An 8730-nucleotide genomic window follows, 5' to 3' on the forward strand; every position below is an offset into this window, starting at 1 on the left:
ATGGGATTGGGAGGGAGACAAACCATAAAGGACGGAATCTCACAAAACAGACTGAGGGTCGCTGGGGGGAGGTGTGTTGGGAGAGGATGGTAGGGGTATGGACATTGGGGAGGGCAGGTGCTATGGTGAGTGATGGTGAGTGCTGTGAAATGGGTAAACCTGGTGATCCACAGACCTGTACCCCTAGGGATAAAAACACATTATATGTTTATAAAAATTTTTAAAAATAATTTAAAAAATCCATTAAAGAAAAAACACATATTGCAAGCCTAGAGCTAATCTCATATTCAATCAAAAAAGTTTGAATGTTTTCCCCTTAAAGATCAGAAAAAAGACAAGTGTGTCCACTTTCACTACTCTCATTTGACATAGTACAGGATGTCCTAGCCAGAGAAACAAGGAACACAAAGAAATAAAAGACTCCAAAAGAAAAAAAGAAGTAAAATTTTATTTTTTTGGATAACATGAACTTACATGCAAAAAAATCCTAAAAACTTCACAAAAAATTTTGAATAAACAAATTTAATAAAGCTGCCAAATACAAGATCAATATATAAAAGACAAGAATTTTGTTTTGTTTCATTTTTTTAAATAGTTTTTCATGTCATCCTTGCTCAGTGATCACGCTAATCTTCTCTGCATCATTCCAATTTTAGTATATGTGCTGCCAAAGTAAGCACAAGACAGGAGCATTTTAACACTCTAATGATGAACTATCTGAAAAAATAAAGAGAACAATCTAATTCACAATAGCATCAAAAATAATAAAATACTTAGGAAAAGATTTAACTAAGAAGATGAAAGATCTGTACCCCATAAACTATGACATTGATAAAGAAATTGAAGGAGACATAAATGTAAAGATAGCTCATATTTATGAATGGTAAGAATTAACATTGTTAAAATGTCCATACTACCAAAAACCATCTGTAAATTCAATTCCTATCAAAAATCCAATGTTAGGGGCGCCTGGGTGGCTCAGTGGGTTAAGCCGCTGCCTTCGGCTCAGGTCATGATCCCAGGGTCCTGGGATCGAGCCCTGCATCAGGCTCTCAGCTCAGCAGGAAGCTGCTACCTCTTCTCTCTCTGCCTGCCTCTCTGCCTGCTTGTCATCTCTCTCTGTCAAATAAATAAATAAATAATCTTTTTAAAAAATCCAATATTTTTTTTACAAAAGTAAGTAAAGAATCCTAAAATTTATATGAGACCATAAAAGACAACAAGAAGCGAAATTACACTTCTTGATTTGAAACTATACTACAAAGCCCTCATGCTCAAAACAATAAAGTATACTGGCATAAAAATAGACCAATAAACAAGTAGAACAGAATTGAGAGTCCAGAAATAAATCCTTTCATACAGTCACCTAATATTTGACAGGGGGCCAACATATATAATGGGTAAAGATAGTCTGTTCAATAAATGATATTTAAAACTGAATAGTCACATAAACCAGCATGAAACTGGAACCTTATATCACTCATAAATCTTAACTTGAAATAGATTAAAGACTTAAATGTGATGCATGAAACTAAATTTCCTAAAGGAAAACATAGGAAAAATTCTCCTTGACATTGGTCTTGCCAATAGTTTTTTTGGATACCAGGCCAAAAACACAAGCAAAAGAAGCAAAAATAAATGCATCAAACTAAAGTTTCTGCATTGCCAAAAAAAAAAAAAAAAAAAAAGGGAATGAAAACACAATCCACAGAATGGAAGAAAATACTTACAAATCTTATATCTGAAAGGAGGTTAATAACCAACAGATACAAATAGAAAAAAATATATAATTAAAAAAATAGCAAAAGGATCTCAATAGACTTTTTTTTCAAAAAAGTTATATAAATGACCAACAGGAGCATTAAAAAGTGCTCAACGTAAAAACTCAGGGCAAAGTCATTATGTTGTTGTTGTTGTTGTTTACCTCTGAAAAACACAACAAGATATTACTAACTATTAGAATATGTACTACTAAAAAATTAAAACTAACAAATTTTGGTAAATATTGGGGAAAATGGGGAACTTATGCACTGTGATAGGGATATAAATTTGTATGGAAAACAGTATGGAGATTATTCATATTATTAAAAGTAAAATTACCATATGATTCAGTAATCCCACCTCTAGGTATATATCTAAAGGAAACGAAGTCACTATTCGAAGACATATCGGCACTCTTATGTTCATTATAAAATTATTAACTCTAAGCAAGAGATGGAAATAACTTCAGTATCCATTCATGGATGAATGAATAAAATAAGTATGGTAAATATATACTATGGAATATTACTTAACCATGAAAAATTAAGAAATACTGCCATTTACAACAGCATGGATGGATCTTGAAGGTATTATACTAATTGAAATATTTCAAAGATTTTATATATATTTTTTAATTTATGTATTATGATATCCCTTACATACAGAATCTGAAGAAAAAGCAAACTAATGGAAACTTAGAGTTGAGTTGACAAGAGGTGAACCTGGGGTGGAATAAGGTGGTCAAAGGGTACAAACTTGCAACTATAATATGAAAAAGTTCTGGGGATCTAATGTACAGCATGATGATCATAGTTAATAATATATACATACATTTTTATTGTGCTTCCCTTTATTAAACTTTGCATATATCACATTCTTACAAGTTGAAAGTTTATAGCAATCTTGTATAAAAGAGGTCTGCTTCCACCATTTTTCTAACAACATTTGTTCATTTTGTGTCTCTCTGTCACATGTTGGTAATTCTTGCAATATTTCAAGTTTTTTCATTATTATTGTATTTGTTATGGTGATCTGTGATCAGTAATTATGACCCACTGAAAACTCAGAACTAGTTTACTTAAGGTATATACATTGTTTTTCCTTAAAGACATAATGCTTTTGAACAGTACAGTATAGTGTTTATTTTTTATATGCACTGGGAAACATAATTTTTTATTTGCACTGGGAAACCAAAAAAAAATAATAATAATTTGACTTAGTTTATTGAGATAATCACTTTTTTTTTAAAATTTTTTTTTAATTTTTTATTTTATAAACATATATTTTTATCCCCAGGGGTACAGGTCTGTGAATCACCAGGTTTACACACTTCACAGCACTCACCAAAGCACATACCCTCCCCAATGTCCATAATCCCACCCCCTTCTCCCTAACCCCCTCCCCCCAGCAACCCTTAGTTTGTTTTGTGAGATTAAGAGTCACTTATGGTTTGTCTCCCTCCCAATCCCATCTTGTTTCATTTATTCTTCTCCTACCCACTTAAGCCACCATGTTGCATCACCACTTCCTCATATCAGGGAGATCATATGATAGTTGTCTTTCTCCGCTTGACTTATTTCGCTAAGCATGATACGCTCTAGTTCCATCCATGTTGTCGCAAATGGCAAGATTTCATTTCTCTTGATGGCTGCATAGTATTCCATTGTGTATATATACCACATCTTCTTGATCCATTCATCTGTTGATGGACATCTAGGTTCTTTCCATAGTTTGGCTATTGTAGACATTGCTGCTATAAACATTCGGGTGCATGTGCCCCTTTGGATCATTACATTTGTATCTTTAGGGTAAATACCCAACAGTGCAATTGCTGGGTCATAGGGCAGTTCTATTTTCAACATTTTGAGGAACCTCCATGCTGTTTTCCAGAGTGGTTGCACCAGCTTGCATTCCCACCAACAGTGTAGGAGGGTTCCCCTTTCTCCGCATCCTCGCCAGCATCTGTCATTTCCTGACTTGTTGATTTTAGCCATTCTGACTGGTGTGAGGTGTTATCTCATTGTGGTTTTGATTTGTATTTCCCTGATGCCGAGTGATATGGAGCACTTTTTCATGTGTCTGTTGGCCATCTGGATGTCTTCTTTGCAGAAATGTCTGTTCATGTCCTCTGCCCATTTCTTGATTGGATTATTTATTCTTTGGGTGTTGAGTTTGCTAAGTTCTTTATAGATTCTGGACACTAGTCCTTTATCTGATATGTCGTTTGCAAATATCTTCTCCCATTCTGTCAGTTATCTTTTGATTTTGTGAACTGTTTCCTTTGCTGTGCAAAAGCTTTTGATCTTGATGAAATCCCAATAGTTCATTTTTTCCTTTGCTTCCCTTGCCTTTTGCGTTGTTCCTAGGAAGATGTTGCTGCGGCAGAGGTCGAAGAGGTTGCTGCCCGTGTTCTCCTCAAGGATTTTGATGGATTCCTTTCGCACATTGAGGTCCTTCATCCATTTTGAGTCTCTTTTTTTTGTGTGTGGTGTAAGGAAATGGTCCCATTTCATTTTTCTGCATGTGGCTGTCCAATTTTCCCAGCACCATTTATTGAAGAGGCTGTCTTTTTTCCATTGGACATTTTTTCCTGCTTTGTCGAAGATTAGTTGACCATAGATTTGAGGGTCTATTTCTGGGCTCTCTATTCTGTTCCATTGATCTATGTGTCTGTTTTTGTGCCAGTACCATGCTGTCTTGATGATGACAGCTTTGTAATAGAGCTTGAAATCCGGAATTGTGATGCCACCAACGTAGGCTTTTTTTTTCAATATCCCTTTGGCTATTCGAGGTCTTTTCTGGTTCCATATAAATTTTAGCATTATTTGTTCCATTTCTTTGAAAAAGATGGATGGTACTTTGATAAGAATTGCATTAAATGTGTAGATTGCTTTAGGTAGCATAGACATTTTCACAATATTTATTCTTCCAATCCAGGAGCATGGAACATTTTTCCATTTCTTTGTGTCTTCCTCAATTTCTTTCATGAGTACTTTATAGTTTTCTGAGTATAGATTCTGTGTCTCTTTGGTTAGGTTTATTCCTAGGTATCTTATGGTTTTGGATGCAATTGTAAATGGGATTGACTCCTTAATATCTCTTTCTTCTGTCTTGCTGTTGGTGTAGAGAAATGCAACTGATTTCTGTGCATTGATTTTATATCCTGACACTTTACTGAATTCCTGTATAAGTTCTAGCAGTTTGGAGTGGAGTCTTTTGGGTTTTCCACATAGAGTATCATATCATCTGCGAAGAGTGATAATTTGACTTCTTCTTTGCCGATTTGGATGCCTTTAATTTCCTTTTGTTGTCTGATTGCTGAGGCTAGGACCTCTAGTACAATGCTGAATAGCAGTGGTGATAATGGACATCTCTGCCCTGTTCCTGACCTTAGCAGAAAAGCTTTCAGTTTTTCTCCATTGAGAATGATATTTGCGGTGGGTTTTTCATAGATGGCTTTGATGATATTGAGGTATGTGCCCTCTATCCCTACACTTTGAAGAGTTTTGATCAGGAAGGGATGCTGTACTTTGTCAAATGCTTTTTCAGCATCTATTGAGAGTATCATATGGTTCTTGTTCTTTCTTTTATTGATGTGTTGTATCACATTGACTGATTTGCGGATGTTGAACCAAACTTGCAGCCCTGGAATAAATCCCACCTGGTCGTGGTGAATGATCTTTTTAATGTACTGTTGAATCCTATTGGCTAGTATTTTGTTGAGTATTTTCGCATCTGTGTTCATCAAGGATATCGTTCTATAGCTCTCTTTTTTGGTGGGATCCTTGTCTGGTTTTGGGATCAAGGTGATGCTGGCCTCATAAAATGAGTTTGGAAGTTTTCCTCCCATTTCTATTTTTTGGAACAGTTTCAGGAGAATAGGAATTAGTTCTTCTTTAAATGTTTGGTAGAATTCCCCGGGAAGCCGTCTGGCCCTGGGCTTTTGTTTGTTTGGAGATTTTTAATGACTGTTTCAATCTCCTTACTGGTTATGGGTCTGTTCAGGCTTTCTATTTCTTCCTGGTTCAGTTGTGGTAGTTTATATGTTTCTAGGAATGCATCCATTTCTTCCAGATTGTCAAATTTATTGCCGTAGAGTTGCTCATAGTATGTTCTTATAATAGTTTGTATTTCTTTGGTGTTAGTTGTGATCTCTCCTCTTTCATTCATGATTTTATTTATTTGGGTCCTTTCTCTTTTCTTTTTGATAAGTCGGGCCAGGGGTTTATCAATTTTATTAATTCTTTCAAAGAACCAGCTCCTAGTTTCGTTGATTTGTTCTATTGTTTTTTTTGGTTTCTATTTCATTGATTTCTGCTCTGATCTTTATGATTTCTCTTCTCCTGCTAGGCTTAGGGTTTCTTTTTTGTTCTTTCTCCAGCTCCTTTAGGTGTAGGGTTAGGTTGTGTACCTGAGACCTTTCTTGTTTCTTGAGAAAGGCTTGTACCGCTATATATTTTCCTCTCAGGACTGCCTTTGTTGTGTCCCACAGATTTTGAACCGTTGTATTTTCATTATCATTTGTTTCCATGATTTTTTTTTCAATTCTTCTTTAATTTCCCGGTTGACCCATTCATTCTTTAGAAGGATACTATTTAGTCTCCATGTATTTGGGTTCTTTCCAAACTTCCTTTTGTGGTTGAGTTCTAGCTTTAGAGCATTGTGGTCTGAAAATATGCAGGGAATGATCCCAATCTTTTGATACCGGTTGAGTCCTGATTTAGGACCGAGGATGTGATCTATTCTGGAGAATGTTCCATGTGCCCTAGAGAAGAATGTGTATTCTGTTGCTTTGGGATGAAATATTCTGAATATATCCGTGATGTCTATCTGGTCCAGTGTGTCGTTTAAGGCCTTTATTTCCTTGCTGATCTTTTGCTTGGATGATCTGTCCATTTCAGTGAGGGGAGTGTTAAAGTCCCCTACTATTATTGTATTATTGTTGATGTGTTTCTTTGATTTTGTTATTAATTGGTTTATATAGTTGGCTGCTCCCACGTTGGGGGCATAGATATTTAAAATTGTTAAATCTTCTTGTTGAACAGACCCTTTGAGTATGATATAGTGTCCTTCCTCATCTCTTATTTTAGTCTTTGGCTTAAAATCTAATTGATCTGATATAAGGATTGCCACTCCTGCTTTCTTCTGATGTCCATTAGCATGGTAAATTCTTTTCCACCCACTCACTTTAAATCTGGAGGTGTCTTCGGGCTTAAAATGAGTTTCTTGGAGGCAACTATATGTTGGGTTTTGTTTTTTTTATCCATTCTGATACCCTGCGTCTTTTGACAGGGGCATTTAGCCCATTCACATTCAGGGTAACTATTGAGAGATATGAATTTAGGGCCATTGTTTTGCCTGTAAGGTGACTGTTACTGTATATGGTCTCTGTTCCTTTCTGATCTACCACTTGTAGGCTCTCTCTTTGCTTAGAGGACCCCTTTCAATATTTCCTGTAGAGCTGGTTTGGTATTTGCAAATTCTTTCAGTTTTTGTTTGTCCTGGAAGCTTTTAATCTCTCCTTCTATTTTCAATGATAGCCTAGCTGGATATAGTATTCTTGGCTGCATGTTTTTCTCGTTTAGTGCTCTGAAAATATCATGCCAGCTCTTTCTGGCCTGCCAGGTCTCTGTGGATAAGTCAGCTGCCAATCTAATATTTTTACCATTGTATGTTACAGACCTCTTTTCCCGGGCTGCTTTCAGGATTTTCTCTTTGTCACTGAGACTTGTAAATTTTACTATTAGGTGACGGGGTGTGGCCTATTCTTATTGATTTTGAGGGGCGTTCTCTGAACCTCCTGAATTTTGATGCTCATTCCCTTTGCCATATTGGGGAAATTCTCCCCGATAATTCTCTCCAGTATACCTTCTGCTGCTCCCCTCTCTCTTTCTTCTTCTTCTGGAATCCCAATTATTCTAATGTTGTTTCGTCTTATGGTGTCACTTATCTCTCGAATTCTCCCCTCGTGGTCCAGTAGCTGTTTGTCTCTCTTTTGCTCAGCTTCTTTATTCTCTGTCATTTGGTCTTCTATATCACTAATTCTTTCTTCTGCCTCATTTATCCTAGCAGTTAGAGCCTCCATTTTTGATTGCACCTCATTAATAGCTTTTTTGATTTCAACTTGGTTAGATTTTAGTTCTTTTATTTCTCCAGAAAGGGCTTTTATATCTCTCGAGAGGGTTTCTCTCATATCTTCCATGCCTTTTTCGAGCCCGGCTAGAACCTTGAGAATTGTCATTCAACTCTAGATCTGACATATTACCGATGTCTGTATTGATTAGGTCCCTAGCCTTCGGTACTGCCTCTTGTTCTTTTTTTTGTGTTGAATTTTTACGTCTTGTCATTTTGTCCAGATAAGAGTAAATGAAGGGGCAAGTAAAATACTAAAAGGGTGGCAACAACCCCAGGAAAATATGCTTTAACCAAATTAGAAGAGATCCAAAATCGTGAGTGGGGAGAAAAGGGATAAAAAGAGGTTCAAAAAGGAAGAAAGAAAAAAAAAAGAAAAAAGAAAAAGAAAAAAAAGTAAAGAATTTTTTTAAAAAAAGAAAACACCTAAGAAAAATTTAAAAAAGAAAAAATATATATATTAGATAAACTAGTAAAAAATCGTTAAAAAAGAAAAGGTAACAGTTAAAAAAAATTTTACCCGAAGGCGAGAAGAAAAAAAAAAATGAAAAAGAAAAAATTAAATTAACTGCAAGACTAAAGAAATCACAGGAAAAAAGCCATGAGTTCCATGCTTGGCTTTCTCCTCCTCTGGAATTCTGCTGCTCTCCTTGGTATTGAAACTGCTCTCCTTGGTAGGTGAACTTGGTCTCGGCTGGATTTCTTGTTGATCTTCTGGGGGAGGGGCCTGTTGTAGTGATTTTCAAGTGTCTTTGCCCCAGGGGGAATTACACCGCCCTTACCCGGGGCCGTGGTGAGTAATCCGCTCCGGTTTGCTTTCAGGAGCTTTCGTTCCCT

The 8730-nt window shown here is 36.1% G+C and overlaps 1 pseudogene; it reads right to left on the reverse strand.

Annotated features, from left to right (window-relative positions):
* Nucleotides 1-562: 562 nt before the first annotated feature.
* Nucleotides 563-680, reverse strand: LOC123394070 (annotated as a pseudogene).
* Nucleotides 681-8730: the final 8050 nt, after the last annotated feature.

Source organism: Mustela putorius, unplaced genomic scaffold (assembly GCF_011764305.1).
Source record: "Mustela putorius furo isolate JIRA1106 unplaced genomic scaffold, ASM1176430v1.1 tig00001310_pilon_pilon_pilon, whole genome shotgun sequence".
Classification (NCBI taxonomy): Eukaryota; Metazoa; Chordata; class Mammalia; order Carnivora; family Mustelidae; genus Mustela; species Mustela putorius.